Source organism: Lactuca virosa, chromosome 1 (assembly GCF_052849685.1).
Source record: "Lactuca virosa cultivar CGN04683 chromosome 1, Lactuca_virosa_CGN04683_v6, whole genome shotgun sequence".
NCBI lineage: Eukaryota > Viridiplantae > Streptophyta > Magnoliopsida > Asterales > Asteraceae > Lactuca > Lactuca virosa.
This window is the reverse complement of record NC_136426.1, coordinates 262,578,842-262,597,539: the sequence shown is the minus strand read 5'-3', so window position 1 is coordinate 262,597,539 and position 18,698 is coordinate 262,578,842. Positions and strand designations below refer to the sequence as shown.

Genomic DNA, 18,698 nt, shown 5'->3' with positions numbered 1-18,698 from the left:
ATCGGCTCCGTTCCAAAAATACGAAGACCATGAACCATGAAACGGAGGCCACCCGAGCATAGAAATAGCAAGAAAAAAAAAACAAAAAAAAACCGCACGTAAAATCTAAAAAAACGCAAACGGACAACGAAAAAGTGGGGGTGCAACACGAGGACTTCCCAGGGGGTCACCCATCCTAGTACTACTCTCGCCCAAGCACGCTTAACTGCGGAGTTCTGATAGGATCCGGTGCATTAGTGCTGGTATGATCGCACCCGAAATACTATCCATGCTTATTGCTTTTATGTCTTAAAAGACGCAGAACCTCCTTTGTTTTCGTACGCGAGGCGTGGAACCCACGTGACCGATCGGCTCCGTTCCAAAAATACGAAAACCATCAACCATGAAGCGGAGGCCACCCGAGCATAGAAATAGCAAGAAAGAAAAAAAAACAAAAAAAAACCGCACGTAAAATCTAAAAAAACGCAAACGGACAACGAAAAAGGGGGGTGCAACACGAGGACTTCCCAGGGGGTCACCCATCCTAGTACCACTCTCGCCCAAGCACGCTTAACTGCGGAGTTCTGATGGGATCCGGTGCATTAGTGCTGGTATGATCGCACCCGAAATACTATCCATGCTTATTGCTTGTATGTCTTAAAAGACGCAGAACCTCCTTTGTTTTCGTACGCGAGGCGTGGGACCCACGTGACCGATCGGCTCCGTTCCAAAAATACGAAGACCATGAACCATGAAACGGAGGCCACCCGAGCATAGAAATAGCAAGAAAGAAAAAAAAACAAAAAAAAACCGCACGTAAAATCTAAAAAAACGCAAACGGACAACGAAAAAGGGGGGTGCAACACAAGGACTTCCCAGGGGGTCACCCATCCTAGTACTACTCTCGCCCAAGCACGCTTAACTACGGAGTTCTGATGGGATCCGGTGCATTAGTGCTGGTATGATCGCACCCGAAATACTATCCATGCTTATTGCTTGTATGTCTTAAAAGACGCAGAACCTCCTTTGTTTTCGTACGCGAGGCGTGGGACCCACGTGACCGATCAGCTCCGTTCCAAAAATACGAAGACCATCAACCACGAAGCGGAGGCCACCCGAGCATAGAAATAGCAAGAAAGAAAAAAAACAAAAAAAAACCGCACGTAAAATCTAAAAAAACGCAAACGGACAACGAAAAAGGGGGGTGCAACACGAGGACTTCCCATGGGGTCACCCATCCTAGTACTACTCTCGCCCAAGCACGCTTAACTGCGGAGTTCTGATGGGATCCGGTGCATTAGTGCTGGTATGATCGCACCCGAAATACTGTCCATGCTTATTGCTTGTATGTCTTAAAAGACACTGAACCTCCTTTGTTTTCGTACGCGAGGCGTGGGACCCACGTGACCGATCGGCTCCGTTCCAAAAATACGAAGACCATGAACCATGAAACGGAGGCCACCCGAGCATAGAAATAGCAAGAAAAAAAAAACAAAAAAAAAAACGCACGTAAAATCTAAAAAACCGCAAACGGACAACGAAAAAGGGGGGGTGCAACACGAGGACTTCCCAGGGGGTCACCCATCCTAGTACTACTCTCGCCCAAGCACGCTTAACTGCGGAGTTCTGATGGGATCCGGTGCATTAGTGCTGGTATGATCGCACCCGAAATACTATCCATGCTTATTGCTTTTATGTCTTAAAAGACGCAGAACCTCCTTTGTTTTCGTACGCGAGGCGTGGAACCCACGTGACCGATCGGCTCCGTTCCAAAAATACGAAAACCATCAACCATGAAGCGGAGGCCACCCGAGCATAGAAATAGCAAGAAAGAAAAAAAAACAAAAAAAAACCGCACGTAAAATCTAAAAAAACGCAAACGGACAACGAAAAAGGGGGGTGCAACACGAGGACTTCCCAGGGGGTCACCCATCCTAGTACTACTCTCGCCCAAGCACGCTTAACTGCGGAGTTCTGATGGGATCCGGTGCATTAGTGCTGGTATGATCGCACCCGAAATACTATCCATGCTTATTGCTTGTATGTCTTAAAAGACGCAGAACCTCCTTTGTTTTCGTACGCGAGACGTGGGACCCACGTGACCGATCGGCTCCGTTCCAAAAATACGAAGACCATGAACCATGAAACGGAGGCCACCCGAGCATAGAAATAGCAAGAAAGAAAAAAAACAAAAAAAAAACCGCACGTAAAATCTAAAAAAACGCAAACGGACAACGAAAAAGCGGGGTGCAACACGAGGACTTCCCATGGGGTCACCCATCCTAGTACTACTCTCGCCCAAGCACGCATAACTGCGGAGTTCTGATGGGATCCGGTGCATTAGTGCTGGTATGATCGCACCCGAAATACTGTCCATGCTTATTGCTTGTATGTCTTAAAAGACACAGAACCTCCTTTGTTTTCGTACGCGAGGCGTGGGACCCACGTGACCGATCGGCTCCGTTCCAAGAATACGAAAACCATCAACCATGAAGCGGAGGCCACCCGAGCATAGAAATAGCAAGAAAGAAAAAAAACAAAAAAAAACCGCACGTAAAATCTAAAAAAACGCAAACGGACAACGAAAAAGGGGGGTGCAACACGAGGACTTCCCAGGGGGTCACCCATCCTAGTACTACTCTCGCCCAAGCATGCTTAACTGCAGAGTTCTGATAGGATCCGGTGCATTAGTGCTGGTATGATCGCACCTGAAATACTATCCATGCTTATTGCTTGTATGTCTTAAAAGACGCAGAACATCCTTTGTTTTCGTACGCGAGGCGTGGGACCCACGTGACCGATCGGCTCCGTTCCAAAAATACGAAGACCATGAACCATGAAACGGAGGCCACCCGAGCATAGAAATAGCAAGAAAGAAAAAAAAAACAAAAAAAAAACCGCACATAAAATCTAAAAAAACGCAAACGGACAACGAAAAAGGGGGGTGCAACACGAGGACTTCCCAAGGGGTCACCCATCCTAGTACTACTCTCGCCCAAGCACGCTTAACTGCGGAGTTCTGATGATCGCACCCGAAATACTGTCCATGCTTATTGCTTGTATGTCTTAAAAGACGCAGAACCTCCTTTGTTTTCGTACGCGACGCGTGGGACCCACGTGACCGATCGGCTCCGTTCCAAAAATACGAAGACCATGAACCATGAAACGGAGGCCACCCGAGCATAGAAATAGCAAGAAAGAAAAAAAAAACAAAAAAAAAACCGCACGTAAAATCTAAAAAAACGCAAACGGACAACGAAAAAGGGGGGTGCAACATGAGGACTTCCCAGGGGGTCACCCATCCTAGTACCACTCTCGCCCAAGCACGCTTAACTGCGGAGTTCTGATGGGATCCGGTGCATTAGTGCTGGTATGATCGCACCCGAAATACTATCCATGCTTATTGCTTGTATGTCTTAAAAGACGCAGAACCTCCTTTGTTTTCGTACGCGAGGCGTGGGACCCACGTGACCGATCGGCACAGTTCCAAAAATACGAAGACCATGAACCATGAAACGGAGGCCACCCGAGCATAGAAATAGCAAGAAAGAAAAAAAAACAAAAAAAAACCGCACGTAAAATCTAAAAAAACGCAAACGGACAACGAAAAAGGGGGGTGCAACACGAGGACTTCCCAGGGGGTCACCCATCCTAGTACTACTCTCGCCCAAGCACGCTTAACTGCGGAGTTCTGATGGGATCCGGTGCATTAGTGCTGGTATGATCTCACCCAAAATACTATCCATGCTTATTGCTTGTATGTCTTAAAAGACGCAGAAACTCCTTTGTTTTCGTACGCGAGGCGTGGGACCCACGTGACCGATCAGCTCCGTTCCAAAAATACGAAGACCATCAACCATGAAGCGGAGGCCACCCGAGCATAGAAATAGCAAGAAAGAAAAAAAAACAAAAAAAAACCGCACGTAAAATCTAAAAAAACGCAAACGGACAACGAAAAAGGGGGTGCAACACGAGGACTTCCCATGGGGTCACCCATCCTAGTACTACTCTCGCCCAAGCACGCTTAACTGCGGAGTTCTGATGGGATCCGGTGCATTAGTGCTGGTATGATCGCACCCGAAATACTGTCCATGCTTATTGCTTGTATGTCTTAAAAGACACAGAACCTCCTTTGTTTTCGTACGCGAGGCGTGGGACCCACGTGACCGATCGGCTCCGTTCCAAAAATACGAAGACCATGAACCATGAAACGGAGGCCACCCGAGCATAGAAATAGCAAGAAAAAAAAACAAAAAAAAACCGCACGTAAAATCTAAAAAAACGCAAAGGGACAACGAAAAAGTGGGGGTGCAACACGAGGACTTCCCAGGGGGTCACCCATCCTAGTACTACTCTCGCCCAAGCACGCTTAACTGCGGAGTTCTGATGGGATCCGGTGCATTAGTGCTGGTATGATCGCACCCGAAATACTATCCATGCTTATTGCTTTTATGTCTTAAAAGACGTAGAACCTCCTTTGTTTTCGTACGCGAGGCGTGGAACCCACGTGACCGATCGGCTCCGTTCCAAAAATACGAAAACCATCAACCATGAAGCGGAGGCCACCCGAGCATAGAAATAGCAAGAAAGAAAAAAAAACAAAAAAAACTGCACGTAAAATCTAAAAAAACGCAAACGGACAACGAAAAAGGGGGGTGCAACACGAGGACTTCCCAGGGGGTCACCCATCCTAGTACCACTCTTGCCCAAGCACGCTTAACTGCGGAGTTCTGATGGGATCCGGTGCATTAGTGCTGGTATGATCGCACCCGAAATACTATCCATGCTTATTGCTTGTATGTCTTAAAAGACGCAGAACCTCCTTTGTTTTCGTACGCGAGGCGTGGGACCCACGTGACCGATCGGCACCGTTCCAAAAATACGAAGACCATGAACCATGAAACGGAGGCCACCCGAGCATAGAAATAGCAAGAAAGAAAAAAAAACAAAAAAAAACCGCACGTAAAATCTAAAAAAACGCAAACGGACAACGAAAAAGGGGGGTGCAACACGAGGACTTCCCAGGGGGTCACCCATCCTAGTACTACTCTCGCCCAAGCACGCTTAACTGCGGAGTTCTGATGGGATCCGGTGCATTAGTGCTGGTATGATCTCACCCAAAATACTATCCATGCTTATTGCTTGTATGTCTTAAAAGACGCAGAAACTCCTTTGTTTTCGTACGCGAGGCGTGGGACCCACGTGACCGATCAGCTCCGTTCCAAAAATACGAAGACCATCAACCATGAAGCGGAGGCCACCCGAGCATAGAAATAGCAAGAAAGAAAAAAAAACAAAAAAAAACCGCACGTAAAATCTAAAAAAACGCAAACGGACAACGAAAAAGGGGGGTGCAACACGAGGACTTCCCATGGGGTCACCCATCCTAGTACTACTCTCGCCCAAGCACGCTTAACTGCGGAGTTCTGATGGGATCCGGTGCATTAGTGCTGGTATGATCGCACCCGAAATACTGTCCATGCTTATTGCTTGTATGTCTTAAAAGACACAGAACCTCCTTTATTTTCGTACGCGAGGCGTGGGACCCACGTGACCGATCGGCTCCGTTCCAAAAATACGAAGACCATGAACCATGAAACGGAGGCCACCCGAGCATAGAAATAGCAAGAAAAAAAAAACAAAAAAAAACCGCACGTAAAATCTAAAAAAACGCAAACGGACAACGAAAAAGTGGGGGTGCAACACGAGGACTTCCCAGGGGGTCACCCATCCTAGTACTACTCTCGCCCAAGCACGCTTAACTGCGGAGTTCTGATGGGATCCGGTGCATTAGTGCTGGTATGATCGCACCCGAAATACTATCCATGCTTATTGCTTTTATGTCTTAAAAGACGCAGAACCTCCTTTGTTTTCGTACGCGAGGCGTGGAACCCACGTGACCGATCGGCTCCGTTCCAAAAATACGAAAACCATCATCCATGAAGCGGAGGCCACCCGAGCATAGAAATAGCAAGAAAGAAAAAAAAACAAAAAAAAACTGCACGTAAAATCTAAAAAAACGCAAACGGACAACGAAAAAGGGGGGTGCAACACGAAGACTTCCCAGGGGGTCACCCATCCTAGTACTACTCTCGCCCAAGCACGCATAACTGCGGAGTTCTGATGGGATCCGGTGCATTAGTGCTGGTATGATCGCACCCGAAATACTATCCATGCTTATTGCTTGTATGTCTTAAAAGACGCAGAACCTCCTTTGTTTTCGTACGCGAGGCGTGGGACCCACGTGACCGATCGGCACCGTTCCAAAAATACGAAGACCATGAACCATGAAACGGAGGCCACCCGAGCATAGAAATAGCAAGAAAGAAAAAAAAACAAAAAAAAACCGCACGTAAAATCTAAAAAAACGCAAACGGACAACGAAAAAGGGGGGTGCAACACGAGGACTTCCCAGGGGGTCACCCATCCTAGTACCACTCTCGCCCAAGCACGCTTAACTGCGGAGTTCTGATGGGATCCGGTGCATTAGTGCTGGTATGATCGCACCCGAAATACTATCCATGCTTATTGCTTGTATGTCTTAAAAGACGCAGAACCTCCTTTGTTTTCGTACGCGAGACGTGGGACCCACGTGACCGATCGGCTCCGTTCCAAAAATACGAAGACCATGAACCATGAAACGGAGGCCACCCGAGCATAGAAATAGCAAGAAAGAAAAAAAAACAAAAAAAAACCGCACGTAAAATCTAAAAAAACGCAAACGGACAACGAAAAAGGGGGGTGCAACACGAGGACTTCCCAAGGGGTCACCCATCCTAGTACTACTCTCGCCCAAGCACGCTTAACTGCGGAGTTCTGATGGGATCCGGTGCATTAGTGCTGGTATGATCTCACCCAAAATACTATCCATGCTTATTGCTTGTATGTCTTAAAAGACGCAGAACCTCCTTTGTTTTCGTACGCGAGGCGTGGGACCCACGTGACCGATCGGCACCGTTCCAAAAATACGAAGACCATGAACCATGAAACGGAGGCCACCCGAGCATAGAAATAGCAAGAAAGAAAAAAAAACAAAAAAAAACCGCACGTAAAATCTAAAAAAACGCAAACGGACAACGAAAAAGGGGGGTGCAACACGAGGACTTCCCAGGGGGTCACCCATCCTAGTACCACTCTCGCCCAAGCACGCTTAACTGCGGAGTTCTGATGGGATCCGGTGCATTAGTGCTGGTATGATCGCACCCGAAATACTATCCATGCTTATTGCTTGTATGTCTTAAAAGACGCAGAACCTCCTTTGTTTTCGTACGCGAGACGTGGGACCCACGTGACCGATCGGCTCCGTTCCAAAAATACGAAGACCATGAACCATGAAACGGAGGCCACCCGAGCATAGAAATAGCAAGAAAGAAAAAAAAACAAAAAAAAACCGCACGTAAAATCTAAAAAAACGCAAACGGACAACGAAAAAGGGGGGTGCAACACGAGGACTTCCCAAGGGGTCACCCATCCTAGTACTACTCTCGCCCAAGCACGCTTAACTGCGGAGTTCTGATGGGATCCGGTGCATTAGTGCTGGTATGATCTCACCCAAAATACTATCCATGCTTATTGCTTGTATGTCTTAAAAGACGCAGAAACTCCTTTGTTTTCGTACGCGAGGCGTGGGACCCACGTGACCGATCAGCTCCGTTCCAAAAATACGAAGACCATCAACCATGAAGCGGAGGCCACCCGAGCATAGAAATAGCAAGAAAGAAAAAAAACAAAAAAAAACCGCACGTAAAATCTAAAAAAACGCAAACGGACAACGAAAAAGGGGGGTGCAACACGAGGACTTCCCATGGGGTCACCCATCCTAGTACTACTCTCGCCCAAGCACGCTTAACTGCAGAGTTCTGATAGGATCCGGTGCATTAGTGCTGGTATGATCGCACCCGAAATACTGTCCATGCTTATTGCTTGTATGTCTTAAAAGACGCAGAACCTCCTTTGTTTTCGTACGCGAGGCGTGGGACCCACGTGACCGATCGGCTCCGTTCCAAAAATACGAAGACCATGAACCATGAAACGGAGGCCACCCGAGCATAGAAATAGCAAGAAAGAAAAAAAAAACAAAAAAAAAAACCGCACGTAAAATCTAAAAAAACGCAAACGGACAACGAAAAAGGGGGGTGCAACACGAGGACTTCCCATGGGGTCACCCATCCTAGTACTACTCTCGCCCAAGCACGCATAACTGCGGAGTTCTGATGGGATCCGGTGCATTAGTGCTGGTATGATCGCACCCGAAATACTGTCCATGCTTATTGCTTGTATGTCTTAAAAGACACAGAACCTCCTTTGTTTTCGTACGCGAGGCGTGGGACCCACGTGACCGATCGGCTCCGTTCCAAAAATACGAAAACCATCAACCATGAAGCGGAGGCCACCCGAGCATAGAAATAGCAAGAAAGAAAAAAAACAAAAAAAAACCGCACGTAAAATCTAAAAAAACGCAAACGGACAACGAAAAAGGGGGGTGCAACACGAGGACTTCCCAGGGGGTCACCCATCCTAGTACTACTCTCGCCCAAGCATGCTTAACTGCAGAGTTCTGATAGGATCCGGTGCATTAGTGCTGGTATGATCGCACCTGAAATACTATCCATGCTTATTGCTTGTATGTCTTAAAAGACGCAGAACATCCTTTGTTTTCGTACGCGAGGCGTGGGACCCACGTGACCGATCGGCTCCGTTCCAAAAATACGAAGACCATGAACCATGAAACGGAGGCCACCCGAGCATAGAAATAGCAAGAAAGAAAAAAAAACAAAAAAAAAACCGCACATAAAATCTAAAAAAACGCAAACGGACAACGAAAAAGGGGGGTGCAACACGAGGACTTCCCAAGGGGTCACCCATCCTAGTACTACTCTCGCCCAAGCACGCTTAACTGCGGAGTTCTGATGATCGCACCCGAAATACTGTCCATGCTTATTGCTTGTATGTCTTAAAAGACGCAGAACCTCCTTTGTTTTCGTACGCGACGCGTGGGACCCACGTGACCGATCGGCTCCGTTCCAAAAATACGAAGACCATGAACCATGAAACGGAGGCCACCCGAGCATAGAAATAGCAAGAAAGAAAAAAAAAAACAAAAAAAAAACCGCACGTAAAATCTAAAAAAACGCAAACGGACAACGAAAAAGGGGGGTGCAACATGAGGACTTCCCAGGGGGTCACCCATCCTAGTACCACTCTCGCCCAAGCACGCTTAACTGCGGAGTTCTGATGGGATCCGGTGCATTAGTGCTGGTATGATCGCACCCGAAATACTATCCATGCTTATTGCTTGTATGTCTTAAAAGACGCAGAACCTCCTTTGTTTTCGTACGCGAGGCGTGGGACCCACGTGACCGATCGGCACCGTTCCAAAAATACGAAGACCATGAACAATGAAACGGAGGCCACCCGAGCATAGAAATAGCAAGAAAGAAAAAAAAAACAAAAAAAAACCGCACGTAAAATCTAAAAAAACGCAAACGGACAACGAAAAAGGGGGGTGCAACACGAGGACTTCCCAGGGGGTCACCCATCCTAGTACTACTTTCGCCCAAGCACGCTTAACTGCGGAGTTCTGATGGGATCCGGTGCATTAGTGCTGGTATGATCTCACCCAAAATACTATCCATGCTTATTGCTTGTATGTCTTAAAAGACGCAGAAACTCCTTTGTTTTCGTACGCGAGGCGTGGGACCCACGTGACCGATCAGCTCCGTTCCAAAAATACGAAGACCATCAACCATGAAGCGGAGGCCACCCGAGCATAGAAATAGCAAGAAAGAAAAAAAAACAAAAAAAAACCGCATGTAAAATCTAAAAAAACGCAAACGGACAACGAAAAAGGGGGGTGCAACACGAGGACTTCCCATGGGGTCACCCATCCTAGTACTACTCTCGCCCAAGCACGCTTAACTGCGGAGTTCTGATGGGATCCGGTGCATTAGTGCTGGTATGATCGCACCCGAAATACTGTCCATGCTTATTGCTTGTATGTCTTAAAAGACACAGAACCTCCTTTGTTTTCGTACGCGAGGCGTGGGACCCACGTGACCGATCGGCTCCGTTCCAAAAATACGAAGACCATGAACCATGAAACGGAGGCCACCCGAGCATAGAAATAGCAAGAAAAAAAAAACAAAAAAAAACCGCACGTAAAATCTAAAAAAACGCAAAGGGACAACGAAAAAGTGGGGGTGCAACACGAGGACTTCCCAGGGGGTCACCCATCCTAGTACTACTCTCGCCCAAGCACGCTTAACTGCGGAGTTCTGATGGGATCCGGTGCATTAGTGCTGGTATGATCGCACCCGAAATACTATCCATGCTTATTGCTTTTATGTCTTAAAAGACGTAGAACCTCCTTTGTTTTCGTACGCGAGGCGTGGAACCCACGTGACCGATCGGCTCCGTTCCAAAAATACGAAAACCATCAACCATGAAGCGGAGGCCACCCGAGCATAGAAATAGCAAGAAAGAAAAAAAAACAAAAAAAACTGCACGTAAAATCTAAAAAAACGCAAACGGACAACGAAAAAGGGGGGTGCAACACGAGGACTTCCCAGGGGGTCACCCATCCTAGTACCACTCTTGCCCAAGCACGCTTAACTGCGGAGTTCTGATGGGATCCGGTGCATTAGTGCTGGTATGATCGCACCCGAAATACTATCCATGCTTATTGCTTGTATGTCTTAAAAGACGCAGAACCTCCTTTGTTTTCGTACGCGAGGCGTGGGACCCACGTGACCGATCGGCACCGTTCCAAAAATACGAAGACCATGAACCATGAAACGGAGGCCACCCGAGCATAGAAATAGCAAGAAAGAAAAAAAAACAAAAAAAAACCGCACGTAAAATCTAAAAAAACGCAAACGGACAACGAAAAAGGGGGGTGCAACACGAGGACTTCCCAGGGGGTCACCCATCCTAGTACTACTCTCGCCCAAGCACGCTTAACTGCGGAGTTCTGATGGGATCCGGTGCATTAGTGCTGGTATGATCTCACCCAAAATACTATCCATGCTTATTGCTTGTATGTCTTAAAAGACGCAGAAACTCCTTTGTTTTCGTACGCGAGGCGTGGGACCCACGTGACCGATCAGCTCCGTTCCAAAAATACGAAGACCATCAACCATGAAGCGGAGGCCACCCGAGCATAGAAATAGCAAGAAAGAAAAAAAAACAAAAAAAAACCGCACGTAAAATCTAAAAAAACGCAAACGGACAACGAAAAAGGGGGGTGCAACACGAGGACTTCCCATGGGGTCACCCATCCTAGTACTACTCTCGCCCAAGCACGCTTAACTGCGGAGTTCTGATGGGATCCGGTGCATTAGTGCTGGTATGATCGCACCCGAAATACTGTCCATGCTTATTGCTTGTATGTCTTAAAAGACACAGAACCTCCTTTATTTTCGTACGCGAGGCGTGGGACCCACGTGACCGATCGGCTCCGTTCCAAAAATACGAAGACCATGAACCATGAAACGGAGGCCACCCGAGCATAGAAATAGCAAGAAAAAAAAAACAAAAAAAAACCGCACGTAAAATCTAAAAAAACGCAAACGGACAACGAAAAAGTGGGGGTGCAACACGAGGACTTCCCAGGGGGTCACCCATCCTAGTACTACTCTCGCCCAAACACGCTTAACTGCGGAGTTCTGATGGGATCCGGTGCATTAGTGCTGGTATGATCGCACCCGAAATACTATCCATGCTTATTGCTTTTATGTCTTAAAAGACGCAGAACCTCCTTTGTTTTCGTACGCGAGGCGTGGAACCCACGTGACCGATCGGCTCCGTTCCAAAAATACGAAAACCATCATCCATGAAGCGGAGGCCACCCGAGCATAGAAATAGCAAGAAAGAAAAAAAAACAAAAAAAAACTGCACGTAAAATCTAAAAAAACGCAAACGGACAACGAAAAAGGGGGGTGCAACACGAAGACTTCCCAGGGGGTCACCCATCCTAGTACTACTCTCGCCCAAGCACGCTTAACTGCGGAGTTCTGATGGGATCCGGTGCATTAGTGCTGGTATGATCGCACCCGAAATACTATCCATGCTTATTGCTTGTATGTCTTAAAAGACGCAGAACCTCCTTTGTTTTCGTACGCGAGACGTGGGACCCACGTGACCGATCGACTCCGTTCCAAAAATACGAAGACCATGAACCATGAAACGGAGGCCACCCGAGCATAGAAATAGCAAGAAAGAAAAAAAAACAAAAAAAAACCGCACGTAAAATCTAAAAAAACGCAAACGGACAACGAAAAAGGGGGGTGCAACACGAGGACTTCCCAAGGGGTCACCCATCCTAGTACTACTCTCGCCCAAGCACGCTTAACTGCGGAGTTCTGATGGGATCCGGTGCATTAGTGCTGGTATGATCTCACCCAAAATACTATCCATGCTTATTGCTTGTATGTCTTAAAAGACGCAGAAACTCCTTTGTTTTCGTACGCGAGGCGTGGGACCCACGTGACCGATCAGCTCCGTTCCAAAAATACGAAGACCATCAACCATGAAGCGGAGGCCACCCGAGCATAGAAATAGCAAGAAAGAAAAAAAAACAAAAAAAAACCGCACGTAAAATCTAAAAAAACGCAAACGGACAACGAAAAAGGGGGGTGCAACACGAGGACTTCCCATGGGGTCACCCATCCTAGTACTACTCTCGCCCAAGCACGCTTAACTGCAGAGTTCTGATAGGATCCGGTGCATTAGTGCTGGTATGATCGCACCCGAAATACTGTCCATGCTTATTGCTTGTATGTCTTAAAAGACGCAGAACCTCCTTTGTTTTCGTACGCGAGGCGTGGGACCCACGTGACCGATCGGCTCCGTTCCAAAAATACGAAGACCATGAACCATGAAACGGAGGCCACCCGAGCATAGAAATAGCAAGAAAGAAAAAAAAAACAAAAAAAAAACCGCACGTAAAATCTAAAAAAACGCAAACGGACAACGAAAAAGGGGGGTGCAACACGAGGACTTCCCAAGGGGTCACCCATCCTAGTACTACTCTCGCCCAAGCACGCTTAACTGCGGAGTTCTGATGATCGCACCCGAAATACTGTCCATGATTATTGCTTGTATGTCTTAAAAGACGCAGAACCTCCTTTGTTTTCGTACGCGACGCGTGGGACCCACGTGACCGATCGGCTCCGTTCCAAAAATACGAAGACCATGAACCATGAAACGGAGGCCACCCGAGCATAGAAATAGCAAGAAAGAAAAAAAAAACAAAAAAAAAACCGCACGTAAAATCTAAAAAAACGCAAACGGACAACGAAAAAGGGGGGTGCAACACGAGGACTTCCCAGGGGGTCACCCATCCTAGTACCACTCTCGCCCAAGCACGCTTAACTGCGGAGTTCTGATGGGATCCGGTGCATTAGTGCTGGTATGATCGCACCCGAAATACTATCCATGCTTATTGCTTGTATGTCTTAAAAGACGCAGAACCTCCTTTGTTTTCGTACGCGAGGCGTGGGACCCACGTGACCGATCGGCACCGTTCCAAAAATACGAAGACCATGAACCATGAAACGGAGGCCACCCGAGCATAGAAATAGCAAGAAAGAAAAAAAAACAAAAAAAAAACCGCACGTAAAATCTAAAAAAACGCAAACGGACAACGAAAAAGGGGGGTGCAACACGAGGACTTCCCAGGGGGTCACCCATCCTAGTACTACTCTCGCCCAAGCACGCTTAACTGCGGAGTTCTGATGGGATCCGGTGCATTAGTGCTGGTATGATCTCACCCAAAATACTATCCATGCTTATTGCTTGTATGTCTTAAAAGACGCAGAAACACCTTTGTTTTCGTACGCGAGGCGTGGGACCCACGTGACCGATCAGCTCCGTTCCAAAAATACGAAGACCATCAACCATGAAGCGGAGGCCACCCGAGCATAGAAATAGCAAGAAAGAAAAAAAAACAAAAAAAAACCGCACGTAAAATCTAAAAAAACGCAAACGGACAACGAAAAAGGGGGGTGCAACACGAGGACTTCCCATGGGGTCACCCATCCTAGTACTAATCTCGCCCAAGCACGCTTAACTGCGGAGTTCTGATGGGATCCGGTGCATTAGTGCTGGTATGATCGCACCCGAAATACTGTCCATGCTTATTGCTTGTATGTCTTAAAAGACACAGAACCTCCTTTGTTTTCGTACGCGAGGCGTGGGACCCACGTGACCGATCGGCTCCGTTCCAAAAATACGAAGACCATGAACCATGAAACGGAGGCCACCCGAGCATAGAAATAGCAAGAAAAAAAAAACAAAAAAAAACCGCACGTAAAATCTAAAAAAACGCAAAGGGACAACGAAAAAGTGGGGGTGCAACACGAGGACTTCCCAGGGGGTCACCCATCCTAGTACCACTCTCGCCCAAGCACGCTTAACTGCGGAGTTCTGATGGGATCCGGTGCATTAGTGCTGGTATGATCGCACCCGAAATACTATCCATGCTTATTGCTTGTATGTCTTAAAAGACGCAGAACCTCCTTTGTTTTCGTACGCGAGGCGTGGGACCCACGTGACCGATCGGCACCGTTCCAAAAATACGAAGACCATGAACCATGAAACGGAGGCCACCCGAGCATAGAAATAGCAAGAAAGAAAAAAAAACAAAAAAAAACCGCACGTAAAATCTAAAAAAACGCAAACGGACAACGAAAAAGGGGGGTGCAACACGAGGACTTCCCAGGGGGTCACCCATCCTAGTACTACTCTCGCCCAAGCACGCTTAACTGCGGAGTTCTGATGGGATCCGGTGCATTAGTGCTGGTATGATCTCACCCAAAATACTATCCATGCTTATTGCTTGTATGTCTTAAAAGACGCAGAAACTCCTTTGTTTTCGTACGCGAGGCGTGGGACCCACGTGACCGATCAGCTCCGTTCCAAAAATACGAAGACCATCAACCATGAAGCGGAGGCCACCCGAGCATAGAAATAGCAAGAAAGAAAAAAAACAAAAAAAAACCGCACGTAAAATCTAAAAAAACGCAAACGGACAACGAAAAAGGGGGGTGCAACACGAGGACTTCCCATGGGGTCACCCATCCTAGTACTACTCTCGCCCAAGCACGCTTAACTGCGGAGTTCTGATGGGATCCGGTGCATTAGTGCTGGTATGATCGCACCCGAAATACTGTCCATGCTTATTGCTTGTATGTCTTAAAAGACACAGAACCTCCTTTGTTTTCGTACGCGAGGCGTGGGACCCACGTGACCGATCGGCTCCGTTCCAAAAATACGAAGACCATGAACCATGAAACGGAGGCCACCCGAGCATAGAAATAGCAAGAAAGAAAAAAAAAACAAAAAAAAAACCGCACGTAAAATCTAAAAAAACGCAAACGGACAACGAAAAAGGGGGGTGCAACACGAGGACTTCCCAAGGGGTCACCCATCCTAGTACTACTCTCGCCCAAGCACGCTTAACTGCGGAGTTCTGATGATCGCACCCGAAATACTGTCCATGCTTATTGCTTGTATGTCTTAAAAGACGCAGAACCTCCTTTGTTTTCGTACGCGACGCGTGGGACCCACGTGACCGATCGGCTCCGTTCCAAAAATACGAAGACCATGAACCATGAAACGGAGGCCACCCGAGCATAGAAATAGCAAGAAAGAAAAAAAAAACAAAAAAAAAACCGCACGTAAAATCTAAAAAAACGCAAACGGACAACGAAAAAGGGGGGTGCAACACGAGGACTTCCCAGGGGGTCACCCATCCTAGTACCACTCTCGCCCAAGCACGCTTAACTGCGGAGTTCTGATGGGATCCGGTGCATTAGTGCTGGTATGATCGCACCCGAAATACTATCCATGCTTATTGCTTGTATGTCTTAAAAGACGCAGAACCTCCTTTGTTTTCGTACGCGAGGCGTGGGACCCACGTGACCGATCGGCACCGTTCCAAAAATACGAAGACCATGAACCATGAAACGGAGGCCACCCGAGCATAGAAATAGCAAGAAAGAAAAAAAAACAAAAAAAAAACCGCACGTAAAATCTAAAAAAACGCAAACGGACAACGAAAAAGGGGGGTGCAACACGAGGACTTCCCAGGGGGTCACCCATCCTAGTACTACTCTCGCCCAAGCACGCTTAACTGCGGAGTTCTGATGGGATCCGGTGCATTAGTGCTGGTATGATCTCACCCAAAATACTATCCATGCTTATTGCTTGTATGTCTTAAAAGACGCAGAAACACCTTTGTTTTCGTACGCGAGGCGTGGGACCCACGTGACCGATCAGCTCCGTTCCAAAAATACGAAGACCATCAACCATGAAGCGGAGGCCACCCGAGCATAGAAATAGCAAGAAAGAAAAAAAAACAAAAAAAAACCGCACGTAAAATCTAAAAAAACGCAAACGGACAACGAAAAAGGGGGGTGCAACACGAGGACTTCCCATGGGGTCACCCATCCTAGTACTAATCTCGCCCAAGCACGCTTAACTGCGGAGTTCTGATGGGATCCGGTGCATTAGTGCTGGTATGATCGCACCCGAAATACTGTCCATGCTTATTGCTTGTATGTCTTAAAAGACACAGAACCTCCTTTGTTTTCGTACGCGAGGCGTGGGACCCACGTGACCGATCGGCTCCGTTCCAAAAATACGAAGACCATGAACCATGAAACGGAGGCCACCCGAGCATAGAAATAGCAAGAAAAAAAAAACAAAAAAAAACCGCACGTAAAATCTAAAAAAACGCAAAGGGACAACGAAAAAGTGGGGGTGCAACACGAGGACTTCCCAGGGGGTCACCCATCCTAGTACCACTCTCGCCCAAGCACGCTTAACTGCGGAGTTCTGATGGGATCCGGTGCATTAGTGCTGGTATGATCGCACCCGAAATACTATCCATGCTTATTGCTTGTATGTCTTAAAAGACGCAGAACCTCCTTTGTTTTCGTACGCGAGGCGTGGGACCCACGTGACCGATCGGCACCGTTCCAAAAATACGAAGACCATGAACCATGAAACGGAGGCCACCCGAGCATAGAAATAGCAAGAAAGAAAAAAAAACAAAAAAAAACCGCACGTAAAATCTAAAAAAACGCAAACGGACAACGAAAAAGGGGGGGTGCAACACGAGGACTTCCCAGGGGGTCACCCATCCTAGTACTACTCTCGCCCAAGCACGCTTAACTGCGGAGTTCTGATGGGATCCGGTGCATTAGTGCTGGTATGATCTCACCCAAAATACTATCCATGCTTATTGCTTGTATGTCTTAAAAGACGCAGAAACTCCTTTGTTTTCGTACGCGAGGCGTGGGACCCACGTGACCGATCAGCTCCGTTCCAAAAATACGAAGACCATCAACCATGAGGCGGAGGCCACCCGAGCATAGAAATAGCAAGAAAGAAAAAAAAACAAAAAAAAACCGCACGTAAAATCTAAAAAAACGCAAACGGACAACGAAAAAGGGGGGTGCAACACGAGGACTTCCCATGGGGTCACCCATCCTAGTACTACTCTCGCCCAAGCACGCTTAACTGCGGAGTTCTGATGGGATCCGGTGCATTAGTGCTGGTATGATCGCACCCGAAATACTGTCCATGCTTATTGCTTGTATGTCTTAAAAGACACAGAACCTCCTTTGTTTTCGTACGCGAGGCGTGGGACCCACGTGACCGATCGGCTCCGTTCCAAAAATACGAAGACCATGAACCATGAAACGGAGGCCACCCGAGCATAGAAATAGCAAGAAAAAAAAAACAAAAAAAAACCGCACGTAAAATCTAAAAAAACGCAAAGGAACAACGAAAAAGTGGGGGTGCAACACGAGGACTTCCCAGGGGGTCACCCATCCTAGTACTACTCTCGCCCAAGCACGCTTAACTGCGGAGTTCTGATGGGATCCGGTGCATTAGTGCTGGTATGATCGCACCCGAAATACTATCCATGCTTATTGCTTTTATGTCTTAAAAGACGCAGAACCTCCTTTGTTTTCGTACGCGAGGCGTGGAACCCACGTGACCGATCGGCTCCGTTCCAAAAATACGAAAACCATCAACCATGAAGCGGAGGCCACCCGAGCATAGAAATAGCAAGAAAGAAAAAAAAACAAAAAAAACTGCACGTAAAATCTAAAAAAACGCAAACGGACAACGAAAAAGGGGGGTGCAACACGAGGACTTCCCAGGGGGTCACCCATCCTAGTACCACTCTTGCCCAAGCACGCTTAACTGCGGAGTTCTGATGGGATCCGGTGCATTAGTGCTGGTATGATCGCACCCGAAATACTATCCATGCTTATTGCTTGTATGTCTTAAAAGACGCAGAACCTCCTTTGTTTTCGTACGCGAGGCGTGGGACCCACGTGACCGATCGGCACCGTTCCAAAAATACGAAGACCATGAACCATGAAACGGAGGCCACCCGAGCATAGAAATAGCAAGAAAGAAAAAAAAACAAAAAAAAACCGCACGTAAAATCTAAAAAAACGCAAACGGACAACGAAAAAGGGGGGTGCAACACGAGGACTTCCCAGGGGGTCACCCATCCTAGTACTACTCTCGCCCAAGCACGCTTAACTGCGGAGTTCTGATGGGATCCGGTGCATTAGTGCTGGTATGATCTCACCCAAAATACTATCCATGCTTATTGCTTGTATGTCTTAAAAGACGCAGAAACTCCTTTGTTTTCGTACGCGAGGCGTGGGACCCACGTGACCGATCAGCTCCGTTCC

General features: G+C 47.4%; 50 non-coding genes across 50 annotated transcripts; all 50 read right to left on the bottom strand.

Annotated features, from left to right (window-relative positions):
- Positions 1-137: 137 nt before the first annotated feature.
- Positions 138-256, bottom strand: LOC145137991 (5S ribosomal RNA). The gene has a single exon (XR_013721291.1). It is a non-coding gene; the product is annotated as a 5S ribosomal RNA (ribosomal RNA).
- Positions 257-485: 229 nt separating this feature from the next.
- LOC145155276 (5S ribosomal RNA) lies at positions 486-604 on the bottom strand. Its single transcript, XR_013735725.1, has one exon. It is a non-coding gene; the product is annotated as a 5S ribosomal RNA (ribosomal RNA).
- A 229-nt stretch (positions 605-833) lies between these two features.
- On the bottom strand, positions 834-952 carry LOC145154394 (5S ribosomal RNA). The gene has a single exon (XR_013734868.1). It is a non-coding gene; the product is annotated as a 5S ribosomal RNA (ribosomal RNA).
- Positions 953-1,180: 228 nt separating this feature from the next.
- On the bottom strand, positions 1,181-1,299 carry LOC145152936 (5S ribosomal RNA). Its single transcript, XR_013733460.1, has one exon. It is a non-coding gene; the product is annotated as a 5S ribosomal RNA (ribosomal RNA).
- A 228-nt stretch (positions 1,300-1,527) lies between these two features.
- LOC145144239 (5S ribosomal RNA) lies at positions 1,528-1,646 on the bottom strand. The gene has a single exon (XR_013725253.1). It is a non-coding gene; the product is annotated as a 5S ribosomal RNA (ribosomal RNA).
- Positions 1,647-1,875: 229 nt separating this feature from the next.
- LOC145144227 (5S ribosomal RNA) lies at positions 1,876-1,994 on the bottom strand. Its single transcript, XR_013725240.1, has one exon. It is a non-coding gene; the product is annotated as a 5S ribosomal RNA (ribosomal RNA).
- Positions 1,995-2,223: 229 nt separating this feature from the next.
- LOC145144592 (5S ribosomal RNA) lies at positions 2,224-2,342 on the bottom strand. Its single transcript, XR_013725603.1, has one exon. It is a non-coding gene; the product is annotated as a 5S ribosomal RNA (ribosomal RNA).
- A 228-nt stretch (positions 2,343-2,570) lies between these two features.
- On the bottom strand, positions 2,571-2,689 carry LOC145149448 (5S ribosomal RNA). The gene has a single exon (XR_013730308.1). It is a non-coding gene; the product is annotated as a 5S ribosomal RNA (ribosomal RNA).
- A 555-nt stretch (positions 2,690-3,244) lies between these two features.
- On the bottom strand, positions 3,245-3,363 carry LOC145146550 (5S ribosomal RNA). The gene has a single exon (XR_013727489.1). It is a non-coding gene; the product is annotated as a 5S ribosomal RNA (ribosomal RNA).
- A 229-nt stretch (positions 3,364-3,592) lies between these two features.
- LOC145144153 (5S ribosomal RNA) lies at positions 3,593-3,711 on the bottom strand. The gene has a single exon (XR_013725169.1). It is a non-coding gene; the product is annotated as a 5S ribosomal RNA (ribosomal RNA).
- A 228-nt stretch (positions 3,712-3,939) lies between these two features.
- Positions 3,940-4,058, bottom strand: LOC145152935 (5S ribosomal RNA). Its single transcript, XR_013733459.1, has one exon. It is a non-coding gene; the product is annotated as a 5S ribosomal RNA (ribosomal RNA).
- Positions 4,059-4,284: 226 nt separating this feature from the next.
- Positions 4,285-4,403, bottom strand: LOC145144215 (5S ribosomal RNA). Its single transcript, XR_013725229.1, has one exon. It is a non-coding gene; the product is annotated as a 5S ribosomal RNA (ribosomal RNA).
- A 228-nt stretch (positions 4,404-4,631) lies between these two features.
- Positions 4,632-4,750, bottom strand: LOC145145319 (5S ribosomal RNA). The gene has a single exon (XR_013726298.1). It is a non-coding gene; the product is annotated as a 5S ribosomal RNA (ribosomal RNA).
- A 229-nt stretch (positions 4,751-4,979) lies between these two features.
- LOC145144152 (5S ribosomal RNA) lies at positions 4,980-5,098 on the bottom strand. Its single transcript, XR_013725168.1, has one exon. It is a non-coding gene; the product is annotated as a 5S ribosomal RNA (ribosomal RNA).
- A 229-nt stretch (positions 5,099-5,327) lies between these two features.
- Positions 5,328-5,446, bottom strand: LOC145152934 (5S ribosomal RNA). The gene has a single exon (XR_013733458.1). It is a non-coding gene; the product is annotated as a 5S ribosomal RNA (ribosomal RNA).
- Positions 5,447-5,673: 227 nt separating this feature from the next.
- Positions 5,674-5,792, bottom strand: LOC145144202 (5S ribosomal RNA). Its single transcript, XR_013725217.1, has one exon. It is a non-coding gene; the product is annotated as a 5S ribosomal RNA (ribosomal RNA).
- A 229-nt stretch (positions 5,793-6,021) lies between these two features.
- On the bottom strand, positions 6,022-6,140 carry LOC145146671 (5S ribosomal RNA). Its single transcript, XR_013727605.1, has one exon. It is a non-coding gene; the product is annotated as a 5S ribosomal RNA (ribosomal RNA).
- Positions 6,141-6,369: 229 nt separating this feature from the next.
- On the bottom strand, positions 6,370-6,488 carry LOC145155275 (5S ribosomal RNA). The gene has a single exon (XR_013735724.1). It is a non-coding gene; the product is annotated as a 5S ribosomal RNA (ribosomal RNA).
- A 229-nt stretch (positions 6,489-6,717) lies between these two features.
- On the bottom strand, positions 6,718-6,836 carry LOC145145208 (5S ribosomal RNA). The gene has a single exon (XR_013726194.1). It is a non-coding gene; the product is annotated as a 5S ribosomal RNA (ribosomal RNA).
- A 229-nt stretch (positions 6,837-7,065) lies between these two features.
- Positions 7,066-7,184, bottom strand: LOC145155274 (5S ribosomal RNA). The gene has a single exon (XR_013735723.1). It is a non-coding gene; the product is annotated as a 5S ribosomal RNA (ribosomal RNA).
- A 229-nt stretch (positions 7,185-7,413) lies between these two features.
- On the bottom strand, positions 7,414-7,532 carry LOC145145206 (5S ribosomal RNA). The gene has a single exon (XR_013726192.1). It is a non-coding gene; the product is annotated as a 5S ribosomal RNA (ribosomal RNA).
- A 228-nt stretch (positions 7,533-7,760) lies between these two features.
- LOC145146278 (5S ribosomal RNA) lies at positions 7,761-7,879 on the bottom strand. Its single transcript, XR_013727231.1, has one exon. It is a non-coding gene; the product is annotated as a 5S ribosomal RNA (ribosomal RNA).
- Positions 7,880-8,111: 232 nt separating this feature from the next.
- LOC145144591 (5S ribosomal RNA) lies at positions 8,112-8,230 on the bottom strand. Its single transcript, XR_013725602.1, has one exon. It is a non-coding gene; the product is annotated as a 5S ribosomal RNA (ribosomal RNA).
- A 228-nt stretch (positions 8,231-8,458) lies between these two features.
- On the bottom strand, positions 8,459-8,577 carry LOC145149447 (5S ribosomal RNA). The gene has a single exon (XR_013730306.1). It is a non-coding gene; the product is annotated as a 5S ribosomal RNA (ribosomal RNA).
- Positions 8,578-9,132: 555 nt separating this feature from the next.
- Positions 9,133-9,251, bottom strand: LOC145146549 (5S ribosomal RNA). Its single transcript, XR_013727488.1, has one exon. It is a non-coding gene; the product is annotated as a 5S ribosomal RNA (ribosomal RNA).
- A 230-nt stretch (positions 9,252-9,481) lies between these two features.
- Positions 9,482-9,600, bottom strand: LOC145147718 (5S ribosomal RNA). The gene has a single exon (XR_013728613.1). It is a non-coding gene; the product is annotated as a 5S ribosomal RNA (ribosomal RNA).
- Positions 9,601-9,829: 229 nt separating this feature from the next.
- LOC145152933 (5S ribosomal RNA) lies at positions 9,830-9,948 on the bottom strand. The gene has a single exon (XR_013733457.1). It is a non-coding gene; the product is annotated as a 5S ribosomal RNA (ribosomal RNA).
- Positions 9,949-10,175: 227 nt separating this feature from the next.
- LOC145144191 (5S ribosomal RNA) lies at positions 10,176-10,294 on the bottom strand. The gene has a single exon (XR_013725206.1). It is a non-coding gene; the product is annotated as a 5S ribosomal RNA (ribosomal RNA).
- Positions 10,295-10,522: 228 nt separating this feature from the next.
- On the bottom strand, positions 10,523-10,641 carry LOC145145318 (5S ribosomal RNA). Its single transcript, XR_013726297.1, has one exon. It is a non-coding gene; the product is annotated as a 5S ribosomal RNA (ribosomal RNA).
- A 229-nt stretch (positions 10,642-10,870) lies between these two features.
- On the bottom strand, positions 10,871-10,989 carry LOC145144151 (5S ribosomal RNA). Its single transcript, XR_013725167.1, has one exon. It is a non-coding gene; the product is annotated as a 5S ribosomal RNA (ribosomal RNA).
- Positions 10,990-11,218: 229 nt separating this feature from the next.
- LOC145152932 (5S ribosomal RNA) lies at positions 11,219-11,337 on the bottom strand. The gene has a single exon (XR_013733455.1). It is a non-coding gene; the product is annotated as a 5S ribosomal RNA (ribosomal RNA).
- A 227-nt stretch (positions 11,338-11,564) lies between these two features.
- On the bottom strand, positions 11,565-11,683 carry LOC145155208 (5S ribosomal RNA). Its single transcript, XR_013735660.1, has one exon. It is a non-coding gene; the product is annotated as a 5S ribosomal RNA (ribosomal RNA).
- A 229-nt stretch (positions 11,684-11,912) lies between these two features.
- Positions 11,913-12,031, bottom strand: LOC145155390 (5S ribosomal RNA). The gene has a single exon (XR_013735833.1). It is a non-coding gene; the product is annotated as a 5S ribosomal RNA (ribosomal RNA).
- Positions 12,032-12,260: 229 nt separating this feature from the next.
- On the bottom strand, positions 12,261-12,379 carry LOC145145205 (5S ribosomal RNA). Its single transcript, XR_013726191.1, has one exon. It is a non-coding gene; the product is annotated as a 5S ribosomal RNA (ribosomal RNA).
- A 229-nt stretch (positions 12,380-12,608) lies between these two features.
- Positions 12,609-12,727, bottom strand: LOC145146276 (5S ribosomal RNA). The gene has a single exon (XR_013727229.1). It is a non-coding gene; the product is annotated as a 5S ribosomal RNA (ribosomal RNA).
- Positions 12,728-13,282: 555 nt separating this feature from the next.
- LOC145155273 (5S ribosomal RNA) lies at positions 13,283-13,401 on the bottom strand. The gene has a single exon (XR_013735722.1). It is a non-coding gene; the product is annotated as a 5S ribosomal RNA (ribosomal RNA).
- A 230-nt stretch (positions 13,402-13,631) lies between these two features.
- LOC145144150 (5S ribosomal RNA) lies at positions 13,632-13,750 on the bottom strand. Its single transcript, XR_013725166.1, has one exon. It is a non-coding gene; the product is annotated as a 5S ribosomal RNA (ribosomal RNA).
- A 229-nt stretch (positions 13,751-13,979) lies between these two features.
- LOC145153960 (5S ribosomal RNA) lies at positions 13,980-14,098 on the bottom strand. Its single transcript, XR_013734450.1, has one exon. It is a non-coding gene; the product is annotated as a 5S ribosomal RNA (ribosomal RNA).
- Positions 14,099-14,325: 227 nt separating this feature from the next.
- Positions 14,326-14,444, bottom strand: LOC145155271 (5S ribosomal RNA). The gene has a single exon (XR_013735721.1). It is a non-coding gene; the product is annotated as a 5S ribosomal RNA (ribosomal RNA).
- Positions 14,445-14,673: 229 nt separating this feature from the next.
- Positions 14,674-14,792, bottom strand: LOC145144149 (5S ribosomal RNA). The gene has a single exon (XR_013725165.1). It is a non-coding gene; the product is annotated as a 5S ribosomal RNA (ribosomal RNA).
- A 228-nt stretch (positions 14,793-15,020) lies between these two features.
- Positions 15,021-15,139, bottom strand: LOC145152930 (5S ribosomal RNA). The gene has a single exon (XR_013733453.1). It is a non-coding gene; the product is annotated as a 5S ribosomal RNA (ribosomal RNA).
- A 555-nt stretch (positions 15,140-15,694) lies between these two features.
- On the bottom strand, positions 15,695-15,813 carry LOC145155270 (5S ribosomal RNA). Its single transcript, XR_013735720.1, has one exon. It is a non-coding gene; the product is annotated as a 5S ribosomal RNA (ribosomal RNA).
- Positions 15,814-16,043: 230 nt separating this feature from the next.
- On the bottom strand, positions 16,044-16,162 carry LOC145144148 (5S ribosomal RNA). The gene has a single exon (XR_013725164.1). It is a non-coding gene; the product is annotated as a 5S ribosomal RNA (ribosomal RNA).
- A 229-nt stretch (positions 16,163-16,391) lies between these two features.
- Positions 16,392-16,510, bottom strand: LOC145153959 (5S ribosomal RNA). Its single transcript, XR_013734449.1, has one exon. It is a non-coding gene; the product is annotated as a 5S ribosomal RNA (ribosomal RNA).
- A 227-nt stretch (positions 16,511-16,737) lies between these two features.
- LOC145155269 (5S ribosomal RNA) lies at positions 16,738-16,856 on the bottom strand. Its single transcript, XR_013735719.1, has one exon. It is a non-coding gene; the product is annotated as a 5S ribosomal RNA (ribosomal RNA).
- Positions 16,857-17,086: 230 nt separating this feature from the next.
- On the bottom strand, positions 17,087-17,205 carry LOC145144147 (5S ribosomal RNA). Its single transcript, XR_013725163.1, has one exon. It is a non-coding gene; the product is annotated as a 5S ribosomal RNA (ribosomal RNA).
- Positions 17,206-17,434: 229 nt separating this feature from the next.
- On the bottom strand, positions 17,435-17,553 carry LOC145152929 (5S ribosomal RNA). Its single transcript, XR_013733452.1, has one exon. It is a non-coding gene; the product is annotated as a 5S ribosomal RNA (ribosomal RNA).
- A 227-nt stretch (positions 17,554-17,780) lies between these two features.
- On the bottom strand, positions 17,781-17,899 carry LOC145144179 (5S ribosomal RNA). Its single transcript, XR_013725195.1, has one exon. It is a non-coding gene; the product is annotated as a 5S ribosomal RNA (ribosomal RNA).
- A 228-nt stretch (positions 17,900-18,127) lies between these two features.
- On the bottom strand, positions 18,128-18,246 carry LOC145145317 (5S ribosomal RNA). The gene has a single exon (XR_013726296.1). It is a non-coding gene; the product is annotated as a 5S ribosomal RNA (ribosomal RNA).
- A 229-nt stretch (positions 18,247-18,475) lies between these two features.
- Positions 18,476-18,594, bottom strand: LOC145144146 (5S ribosomal RNA). The gene has a single exon (XR_013725162.1). It is a non-coding gene; the product is annotated as a 5S ribosomal RNA (ribosomal RNA).
- Between the last annotated feature and the right edge of the window lie 104 nt (positions 18,595-18,698).